We start from the raw sequence: 12,189 nt of genomic DNA, 5'->3' as shown, positions 1-12,189 counted from the left end.
CCACCTCATGGTTGCAATGCTGGTTTAGGATACTTGTCCCATCAATTCTTCCCTAAAGCCCGCTAGGGTTAGGGACCAAGTTCCAAACTTCATTCTCAGGTCCCATCCTTCCATCCATGCAGTCAATATATCAATTACAGAGCTTTTAATGTATGGGTGGTGGTAGCAGCTTTACCTTAGATATTCCACCGCCCTTTCTATTGTCCTCCACGTGTACTGTGTATTTCCGTAGCCGTAGGATTCTTTATAACATAGCCCGGGGACACTAAACCTATCTTCCTATGTCCTCGGCTTAACAATCCAAGGACAAATCTACTCATCGGACGTAATTGGTCATTCGTTTATCATATCTTTACTTGACATTTCTTTATAAGATACCTTCAGATACTCCAAGATCATTTTGATGTCTTCGGTTTTGGGTTTCTAGCCTAAAAGACCTCGTTGGGCCATCCTTAGTAAATTACTGGGCCCAATGCCCCTACAATAGCCCCTCGAGATTCTTTATTTCTTCACCTCGGGAGGAAAATAGGATCTCGACTTTAAAACACCTTTTTATCTTGTGGAACCTTGGCAATATTGCTGACGGGGAAATAACTTTTGAACTACCCGTTGCGTGTTCCCGATACTTCGGTATGCGAAACGCCCCCGAATTAATTACTGGCGCTCCTATGTCCCCCATGTTTCAAAGATGTGACACATATCCAACGGTTGAGAGCTGTTCCTGTGTTGAGGCGGGAATTCGCCCGCTTCATAACACCTTTTGATATATAAGTACTAATTTCCTTCAAAATTCTTCACACTACAGCAACCTTATAACGTACCTGCCACATTTTCCATCTTCCCATACTTTCTCTTTCTATCAAGTACCCTGTCCGAGGTGACCGTGCCTTCTTCTTTTTTAAAGTAATTTCTTCAATACTCTTTTCCCTCCTTATCAGCTCTTTGTTTCTTTTGTTTCTTTCCCTTCCCATCTTTTTCTTTTTCTTTGTATCTTTCATCCTCGGCGTAGTTCTTTGTTAGTTTTCTTCACACCCCCCTTTTTCAAAAATGGGTAGATTTGCGTCCCTGGTAGATTCAAACGAAAAAATAGAGCAGTTTAAGGTTAAGTACAAAATCCCCTCGGACGTATCTATTAGGTACTGTAACGAGGAGGAATATTAAACAAAAAGAAAAACGGGGGAAGTTGTAATCCCGATGATTGCGTTCATCGAAAGGGGAATGAAAATCCCCATGGTAACCGTGACTAGGGACTATCTTAGGGCTTTTAGATTAGCTCCCACCCAGTGCGCCCCAAACGTCTTTAGGATCCTAGGTTCCATAGATGCCTTAAATGAGAAGATGAACCTAGGGCTCACTCACCACGATGTGAACTGGGTTTATAACCTCCATTACCTAAGCAAGAAAGACGAATATTACCTAAAATCTAGATACCCAGAAGTTAGGCTAATTCAGTGTCTGCCTGAATCTATTAAGGGCCTAAAAAACGACTTCCTGATCGTATCAGGAAATTGGCACGACGGCCTCCCCTGTCCGACAAGGGAAGGGACTCCAGGTGAAGTTTTTTGGCTTCTACATAGAACCTTTGAAACCATTATATTATTATATACATACTATTATCTTTTGTCTTTTTACTTATTCTAACCCTCTTCTACTTGGATAACTCTACAGATCCACACGCAGCGGATCGTCATCCTAATCTTGTTGATTTCGGACGGTTGGACAGGATCCTATAAGCTGAGGTTTTCATGCATACTGACGGCCAACTCCGAGCGACTCATCTTATCCTCGGCTACACTCCAATATCCAAAGCCTTTCAGGCGCCGAAGTGCGTGATCAAAGCCCACGACCCTCGCCTTCCTCGGATTAGCGTTGTCGTTGAAGGTTTCCTGCTACCGGAGGGGACTACTATTCCTCAAGGCACTTTGGTCACCCAACCAATCCAACCACCACAATTTGTTCCCGTTGGGATTCCCATAGTCCCTTTCCCCACACAATCAATCCCTAGTGAAGCTGCGTCTTCCCACCCTACCGTAAAGGAAGAAGAAGAAGAAATAGTTGAGGTATCTGATTCCGAGGACGAGTTTGAGGTTTTTAATCAACCCCATTCTCCTGAAGATTCAACTCCCATCCTCGGCACCTCCAAACAAATCTCGCAAGCTACTACTCAACAGCCTGATAATATGGGCATTCAACGCAAGATTAAGCCCAGCCTAAAAGATGTTCTTGAGGGCGCTGATAAAGGCCTTAGAGCCCAAGAACCTTCTAAAGAGGTGCGCCCTCGGACCCAAGAAAAGGGTGCTGACAAAGGCCTTGAAACTAGGCTTCCTCCTCCTTCCCCTTCCTCCCAAACTCAATGCACCAACATAGCTGACCTTAAAAGAAAAAGGGATCAGCCGAAAGGAAAGGAAGTGGTGGAGGCAGGAAAGGGCTCTCTTCCTAAGGAGCCCGAGATAGAAAAGGGTGGTAAGCAGGCCCGCACCGTGCAGACTAGGTCGGAAAGAAGAACCGAACAGCAGGTGGCCGTGCGCGCCCCTTTATGGCTTCCTGACATGTCCATGGACGACCAGGCTATCACCGTGGACGCGTCCATCAGAAACTCCGATGAAGGGACAGCTGCATGCGTCGCAGATGCATTGGAGCAGGCGCTGTTACTCCCCGAGGACATGGGTGAGCTTAGAAAGAAAAGGGACCATAACGTTTTTATGACTTTGAAGAAAGAGCTTGCAATGGTGAGTTTTTTCTTCTAAACTTTGGCTATTATTATTATTATATTTTTTTTGCTTTTAAATACATATATGTATAAGTTTTATACGTTTCGTTCGCAGGCCGTTCAATCTGCCCATAGGGCAGAAGAGATTGCCATCAGCTCCTACAAATCTCTGAGGGCCGAGGAATCCAGGCGTGAAACCGCCTAAAAGATTTTGGACCTTCAGAAGAAGAAACTGCAGGAGGTCTCAGCAAAGTTGGCTAAGGCAGAAAGTGATAAGGCAGGCTTAGAGGCTGATCTGAAAACAACGACTAAACAGGCCGAGGATCAGCGCCTAATGCTCCGACAAGCTGACGATAACCTCTCAGCAGCACGAAGGCTCATTGAGGATCTCAAGAAAGATCTGAACGAGTCTGAGAGGGTTAAAGAGGAGGCCATCAAGGGCAAAGAGGAAGCCCTTGAAGAGAAGAAAAGAGCTGAAAAATCAAAAGAAGAGGCCGAGATCTCAAGGGACCAAGCTGAACAAGACGGTTATGATATAGGTGTGAAGGAGATCACGGAAACCTTCAAAGCTCAGGTTCCCGAGGTATGTAGGCATTACTGCCTCCAAGTGTGGAATGAGGCACTTTCCCAAGCTGGGGTTGATGCCTCTTCCACTCTTTGGAAAGCAGAGAGTGTCTACTATCCTCCTGCAATTCGAGCTTCTACCATTCCTGAAACTGCCCATAAAGCTGCCCAGGTATCATCTGAGGATAAAAGAGGCGATTTGGCTGAAGACTTAACTCTTCCTGAAGATACCCTCAAACAAGTTGATCCAGTACAAGAAAAGGCACTAGAAGACATACAGCCTTCAAGTGACCTTCAGGAATCTTCAAAGGATGAGCTGGGCGATCAAGCTAATCCAATAACTTTGAAGGATGATCCCAAAGGCAAAGGAATTGCCGATGAGTCCTTGGTGCAGCTTCCACCTCCTCAAGACCCTAAAGGCCCTCTGAAGATTAAGCTTAAACTGTGACTGCTTCTCTATAGTTTTTTTTTTTTTTAAGTGTAATTTCGTAAGTTTTGCTTTTTTTGTATTTGCAAAAGTACTATTTGAATCTGATATAAGTGCAAATGTTACTTTCCTTATTAGATGGCTCTCCCTTTTTGTTTTGTTTTAATCATATCACTCCAAAAGTACTATCTTTTTGCTCTCACTAAAGTTAAAGCCATAACCTGGATCGAAATTGATACTCTAGGCAGGCTTAATATGCCAGGAACTGCATTAAGTGATGCTCATGGATTTCTTATCCGTTTATCATCATGTCAGAGAGACTTTAAGTAATTAATTCTTCATTTTGGGCTTCTAATTGAACTATGTCAAATATATGAAATAAGGCATATGGTCTATTGACCTAGGCATGCAAAGCCTCGATACTTTAACAAAAAGAAAAGAAATGTAAATTTTCCCAAAGTAAATGATTCGAGGACCAGACATAACTGATTTAACACTTGGTAAATCAATTTAGACGAGGTATGTGGTCCGAGGATCCTAGGCACACCAAGCTTCAGTTTGATACTTAAATGAAACAACTGAAATGTTAATTTTCCCAAAATAGATGATCCGAGGACCAGACATAACTGAGGTTCTGTTTAACACTTGGTAAAGAATATCAATTTAGACGAGGTATGTGGTCCGATGATCCAGGCACACCAAGTTTCAGTTTGATACTTAAATGAAACAACTGAAATGTTAATTTTCCCAAAGTAGATGATCCGAGGACCAGACATAACTGAGGTTCTGTTTAACACTTGGTAAAGAATATCAATTTAGACGAGGTATGTGGTCCGAGGATCCAGGCACACCAAGCTTCAGTTTGATACTTAAATGAAACAACTGAAATGTTAATTTTCCCAAAGTAGATGATCCGAGGACCAGACATAACTGAGGTTCTGTTTAACACTTGGTAAAGAATATCAATTTAGACAAGGTATGTGGTTCGAGGATCCAGGCACACCAAGTTTCAGTTTGATAATTAAATGAAACAACTGAAATGTTAATTTTCCCAAAGTAGATGATCCAAAGACCAGACATAACTGAGGTTCTGTTTAACACTTGGTAAAGAATATCAATTTAGACGAGGTATGTGGTCCGAGGATCCAGGCACACCAAGCTTCAGTTTGATACTTAAATGAAACAACTGAAATGTTAATTTTCCCAAAGTAGATGATCCGAGGACCAGACATAACTGAGGTTCTGTTTAACACTTGGTAAAGAATATCAATTTAGACGAGGTATGTGGTCCGAGGATCCAGGCACACCAAGTTTCAGTTTGATACTTAAATGAAACAACTGAAATGTTAATTTTTTCAAAGTAGATGATCCTCGGACCAGACATAACTGAGGTTCTGTTTAACACTTGGTAAAGAATATCAATTTAGACGAGGTATGTCGTCCGAGGATCCAGGCACACCAAGCTTCAGTTTGATACTTAAATGAACGAAGACAATGAACACAATGTAGTTTTAACAAAAAAACGGCCGAAGTGCCTTTTATTTAATAATAATACCTTCGTAGATTATTTACATTCCAGGGACGTTGTACAACACGTTCGTCCAAATCTTCCAGATTGTAAGCCCCTATTCCTGCGACCGAAGTAATACGATAAGGTCCTTCCCAATTGGGCCCCAATTTTCCCCATGCAGGGTTCTTCGTTGTGCCCAAAACTTTCCTTAAAACCAAGTCGCCAGGTCCAAGAGGTCGAAGCTTTACATGAGAATCATACCCCTGCTTAAGCTTATGTTGATAATAAGCTAGTTGAACCATGACGTTCTCTCGTCGTTCCTCAACTAAGTCTAAATTTCTCCTCAATAGATTATCATTGCTATCTGGAACAAAAGAGCTTTTCTTCAGGGTTGGGAACCCAGTTTCTAAGGGTATTACTGCCTCGGCTCCATAAGTCATGGAGAAGGGTGTTTCACCTGTGGATCTTCGTGGTGTAGTTTGATACGTCCACAAAACATGTGGCAGTTCTTCCACCCACCTCCCCTTAGCGTCACCCAACCTTTTTTTGAGTCCACTCACTATTACTTTGTTGACAGCCTCGGCTTGCCCATTTCCTTGGGGATAAGCCGGAGTGGAATATCTATTCGTGATGCCCAGATCACAACAATATTTTCGAAAGGCTTTGCTATCAAATTGTAAACCATTATCTGAAATGAGAGTGTGTGGGATGCCGAACCTGGTAACGATATTTTTCCATACAAACTTTTTTGCTTCCATGTCTCTGATATTTGATAATGGTTCGGCTTCAACCCATTTGGTGAAATAATCCGTTCCGACGAGGAGCCATCGCCTGTTTCCTGTTGCTTTGGGGAAGGGTCCAACAATGTCTAAGCCCCATTGAGCAAAAGGCCAAGGGCTAGATAGAGGATTAAGGACTCCCCCTGGTTGATGTATATTTGGAGCGAATCTTTGACATTGGTCACACTTCTTCGCATAATCCTGCGCCTCCCTCTGCATATTCGGCCACCAATAGCCCTAGGTAAGGGCTCTGTGAGCTAAAGACCTTCCCCCTGTGTGACTTTCGCAAATCCCTTCGTGTAACTCTTCCAAAAGTAGCTCCGTTGCCTCGGGGTGCATACACAACAAATATGGTCCCGAAAAGGAACGTTTGTACAATTTCTGGTCCTTGGATAACCAGAAACGAGTGGCCTTTCTGCGAACTTTGTTTGCTTCGGTTTTTTCTTCAGGTAGGATGTCATTTCTGAGAAATGTTACTATCTGATCCATCCAACTAGGCCCTGTCCTAATTTGAAGAACTTGAGTGGAGTTACCATCCGTCCCAGTGGGTTTCAACAGATCTTCAACAAGGATAACTCGTGGTAGACTTTGTGCCGAAGACGTTGCAAGTGTGGCTAATGAGTCGGCATGGGTATTGCCACATCTGGATATATGTAATAGTGAAAAAGACTCAAATTTAGATTGCATATACCTGACCTGGGTTAGGTATCCTTGCATTCTGGAATCTCTTGCTTTTAGCTTCCCTTCTACTTGGCCTACCACCAATAGTGAATCTGAAAATATTTGCACTGTCCTCCCTCCCATTCTATGAACCATGTTCATCCCTGCGAGGACGGCCTCATACTCTGCTTCGTTGTTGGTGGCCGAGAATCCCAATCTCAAAGATTTGTCAAAAATAATTCCCTCTGGGGATATCAAAACTAGCCCTATACCAGATCCCCTCTGATTTGCTGCTCCATCAACATGCATTTTCCATAATGGAGGCTCTTGACTTTCTTTGCATGAAATCATGCCTACTAACTTTTTACCCATGCCTGATCCTTCATCATAGTCTTTTAACGAAGGCTCAGCAAATTCCGCCACAAGATCTGCAATGACCTGCCCTTTTATAGAGGTGCGAGGCATATATTTGATGTCGAAAGTTCCTAGGACAGTTCCCCATTTAGCAATTCTTCCCATATAATCCGCACTTCGCAGAATCGATTTGAGAGGGAGTTGTGTAAGGACAACAACCGTATGAGATTGGAAGTAATAGGGAAGTCTTCGTGTAGCATGTACCACTGCCAAGATAGCTTTCTCCAGTGGCAAATAACTTAGCTCGGCCTCATGCAGAGACTTGCTTACATAATAAACCGGTCTCTGGATATTATTATCATCTCGGATAAGAACCAAACTAACTGCATGGTTAGCCACTGCAATATATGCAAACAGAATTTCATCAACTTCTGGTCGAGACATAACGAGCAGTTGCAAGAGATACTCTTTAAGCTGTTGGAAAGCCACCACGCACTCCTCGGTCCATTCAAATCCCTTCCATTTATTCAACAATTGAAAGAAAGGTCTGCATCTGTCCGCGGACCAAGATATAAATCGGTTAAGAGCAGCGGTCATACTTGTTAGCCTCTGCACTTCTTTAGGATTCCGAGGTGGGTGTAAGCTGTTTATGGCCTTAACCTGAGCAGGATTCATTTCAATTCCCCAGTGAGTCACCATATAACCTAGAAACTTGCCCGATCCCACACCAAAAGAGCATTTAGAGGCATTAAGCCGCAATTTATACTCTCTTAGCTTTTGAAAAGTGTTGTCCAGATCTTCCAGATGCGCAGAAACTTCTTTACTCTTTACCACCATATCGTCTACATATACCTCAATAGTTTTTCCCAGTTGTGCCTCAAACATTCTTGTCATCATCCTTTGGTAGGTAGCCCCTGCGTTTTTCAAACCAAAGGGCATTACCTTATAATGATAATTTCCTGTAGGAGTAACGAATGCAGTCTTCTCCTGGTCCTCTACAGCCAAAGGTATCTGGTGATAATCCTGGAAAGCGTCAAGAAAACTCATCCGAGGATGTCCAACAGTAGCGTTAACCAATTGATCAATCTGAGGCATTGGGAATGAGTCATTCTGGCAAGCTTTGTTTAAATCTGTGAAGTCCACACAAACTCTCCACTTCCCATTCTTCTTTTTCACCACCACCGTATGAGCTAACCATTCAGGATAAAACATTTCTTTGATAGCACCTGCCTTTTTGAGTTTGAGCACTTCCTCTTTTACAGCTTCGGAATGTTCCTTGGAGGACCTCCGAGGTGGTTGCCTCCTCGGTACTACCGCTGGATTGACCTTTAAATGATGACATATGAAGCTCGGATCAACCCCAGGGGCTTCATACGCATTCCACGCAAATACATCCATATTTTTCCTCAAAAATAAAATCAACTCCGCTTTCTCTTCCTGTGGCAATTGAACTCCTACCTGAAAGAACTTCTCAGGGTCCTCGTCTATGAGAATTTTCTCCAATTCTTCGCATGCCGCTTCATCTATCTTGGCTGCGGCAAAAGACTTTGATTGCTATGCTTCTCCGTCAGCCGAGACCGAGGACTCTGGCGTAGGTCGATGCCAAATTGCAGCCGTGACACACTGTCGAGCAACAGATTGACTCCCAAGTAACTCCACCACCTGGTCTCCAGAATGAAATTTAACCTTGACATGCAAGGTTGAGGAAACAGCTCCTAACGCATGCAGCCAAGGTCTTGCTACAATAGCTGTATAGGGAGAATAGGCATCAACCACGATGAAATCTACGTCTACAACCTCTGGGCCTGATTGTACAGGCAGTCTAATTTGTCCCTTTGGAACGACAGCTCTTCCTTCGAAGCTTATCAAGGGTGAGTCATATGCCGTAAGATCTTCAACTCTTAATTTCAAGCCTCTAAATAGGTCAGGGTACATAATATTTGCGCCACTGCCTTGATCAACCATTACCCTCTTTACATCATAGTCCCCTATTCTCAGGGTTACCACCAAGGCATCATCATGAGGTTGGATAGTCCCCATCTTGTCCTCTTTAGAGAAACTTAGAACTGGTAGGATGCTTGCCTTAATTCTCTGCGGCTGATCCCGCGACTCTTCGGCCAATGTTCAAGCCACAGACATTACCCTGAAAGGAGCTGAGCCAGTCCTTCCAGGTGCCACAAAAATCACATTGATTGTACCTAGAGGAGGTCTTGACGAAGGGCCGTCGTGGTTTGCCACTCCTGGTTGGCTTCCTCGCCCATTAGGCTGGTACAGGAACTGCTTCAGCTTTCCCTCCTTAACCAATTGTTCCAAATGATTCCACAAAGTGCGACAATCCTCGGTGGTATGACCCATCTCCTGGTGATAATGGCAATGGAGATTTTGGTTGCGTCTCAAAGGGTCCCCTGCCATTTTACTTGGCCATTTGAAGTAAGGCTCATGCCTTATTTTCTCCAATAACTGCTGCACTGGCTCTCTGAAGACGGTGTTGACCACTTGTGGGGGTATGTGACCAGCCTGCCTAGAAAAATCCCTTGCAGGCCTATTGTTGTTGTATCTGTCCGACCTGAAATCCCTCCTTTCTTGTGGGATAACCTTCGCTTTGCCTTTTCCCTGTTGCTGATCTTCCTCAACCCTTTTATACTCGTCAATGCGATCCATCAGTCGACGCACGCTTCTGACAGGCTTCTTCGTCAAGGACTTCCTCAAGTCATGCTCCGTCGGTAGGCCAACCTTGAAGGTCCTTATTGCTACATCATCGAAGTCTCCGTCAATCTCGTTGAAAATTTCCCAATACCTGTCCGAATACGTTCTCAAGGTTTCTCCTTCCCTCATGGCCATGGATAATAAAGAATCCAATGGCCGAGGAACTCTACTGCACGTGATAAAGCGAGAACCAAATGCTCTAGTGAGCTCTTTGAAAGAACTAATGGAGCCTGCCTTCAAGCCATCAAACCATCTCATGGCCACGGGCCCCAGGCTAGAAGGGAAGATCTTGCATATCAAGGTCTCATTTTTGGAATGCACTGCCATTCTCTGGCTGAAGTGGCTCACGTGCTCCACAGGATTCGTCTGACCATTGTAAATAGTGAAGGCCGGTTGTGTGAAACGCCGAGGTAACCTCCCTTCCTCCAACCTGCGCGTGAATGGTGACCTGGAGATTTGGTGCAACGCCCTACCCATTGTGTCGTTTCCCAAGCCCCTAGAGGAGTAGTCTCTGCCACGCCTTCCATGCAGATTGTCTTCCCCGGAAGAAAAAGATTCACCTGGGGGAGTCCTGGATCTCTGCCCGTAATTGTCATCCTCGGATCCCTCCGAAGAGGGGTCAAACACCGAAGGAGTGCGCCTTCGCTTTTCGTGACGCAATTTTCTTTTTAGGCCGTCGATCTCCTTCTGCATGGCCCTAGCATTCCTCTCATAAGGAACTCTGCTTCCTCCTTGTGAATGGCTCGCACTTCTGATGGTGTGCGTAGTATGTACACTACCTTCCCGGTTCTCTCCCTGATCAGGATGCAAGGAGTGATCCTCACGCTGGGAGCCTACGGACTCCGCGCTGCGTTGTGGTCCCAATCCTACCATGATGTTCTAAACTTCCCTAAAGACTAAATTCCCACAGACGGCGCCAATTGTAAGGACACAATTCAAATTCCCAAATTATGACTGGAAGGAAATGGGCTTAAAAGGCCTTTTTTACAATTAATTTGTAGAGGATGGGTTTGTAATCTAGATTTCAAGGATGGTTTAGATAACGAGGAAAAGAACGGGCTTTGGGCCCAATGGCACAAAAATAAAGAGTTATCTGCAAGAGTAAGACTGAAAGTTCCTCCTTGGACACAATCCGAGGATAGTTTACAATAGTATTTCTAAGGTTGGATACAATTATTATCATACACTATTGGCCCTTTTTCTTCCTGAAAAAGCTCTCCCTTTCTTCGTAGGTCTTCCCCTTCATTTATACTTCTTTTTCTTCTCTTCATCGTCTTCCACCTCATGGTTGCAATGCTGGTTTAGGATACTTGTCCCATCAATTCTTCCCTAAAGCCCGCTGGGGTCAGGGACCAAGTTCCAAACTTCATGCTCAAGTCCCATCCTTCCATCCATGCAGTCAATATATCAATTACAGAGCTTTTAATGTATGGGCGGTGGTAGCAGCTTTACCTTAGATATTTCACCGCCCTTTCTATTGTCCTCCACGTGTACTGTGTATTCTCGTAGCCATAGGATTCTTTATAACATAGCCCGGGGACACTAAACCTCTCTTCCTATGTCCTCGGCTTAACAATCCGAGGACAAATCTACTCCTCGGACGTAATTGGTCATTCGTTTATCATATCTTTACTTGGCATTTCTTTATGAGATACCTTCAGATACTCCAAGATCATTTTGATATCTTCGGTTTTGGGTTTCTAGCCCAAAAGACCTCGTTGGGCCATCCTTGATAAATTACTGGGCCCAATACCCCTACACTGGTAGTTTTTTTTTACTGAAGTAGTTTGGCTTGTTCCAATATGTCATGTTCTTTCATTTCATCTTGTAAAAGTAATAACTATAGATTCTTTGCATGATTTGCTCTATGAAACAAATAATTATAGATTCATGTATATTGATTCTTATTCTCAACAAAAAAAAAAAGTACATAGATTCCTATTCTGTGCTAGTGCTAATATGTGAATATGTTGCAAAACCTATCCATGCATGCCCCGAAGAGAGAAAATTATGGAAGAAACATATGATCGATGTGCACACTGTAATTTAAAAAAAAAGAAGAAGAAGAAGATTATTTACATGATTTACCCTATAAAACAAAGAAACGAGATTCTTGTGTTTGATTCTTTGTAGAGATTCTTTGCTGACACACTAACAAAACAAAAGTAAAAGTGAATATATGTTTATAGTTAAGTAATTTGTTTGTATCAGAGTGTCTCATCTTGGTCTGTGACTGTGTTGTGTTGTATTTGATCAATTGGCATATCTAGCTATACAGTTTAAAATCTAAAAATTTAACTTATATGGAACTTGCATCCTATTTAAATAGCACCAAACTGTTAGTAGGCCACTTTACACAATGCACAAATTTAATGAAATTGTCAATAGGCCACTTTGGACATCTTTGCAGAAACCCAAACTGTTGCATAACTCTTTCTGGATGGTAATACTCCACAATTTGGAAACAGAGCAATGACAC

Source organism: Castanea sativa, chromosome 1, assembly GCF_040712315.1.
Source record: "Castanea sativa cultivar Marrone di Chiusa Pesio chromosome 1, ASM4071231v1".
NCBI lineage: Eukaryota > Viridiplantae > Streptophyta > Magnoliopsida > Fagales > Fagaceae > Castanea > Castanea sativa.
The sequence above is the reverse complement of the archived record's forward strand: the minus strand, read 5'-3'. Positions refer to the sequence as shown.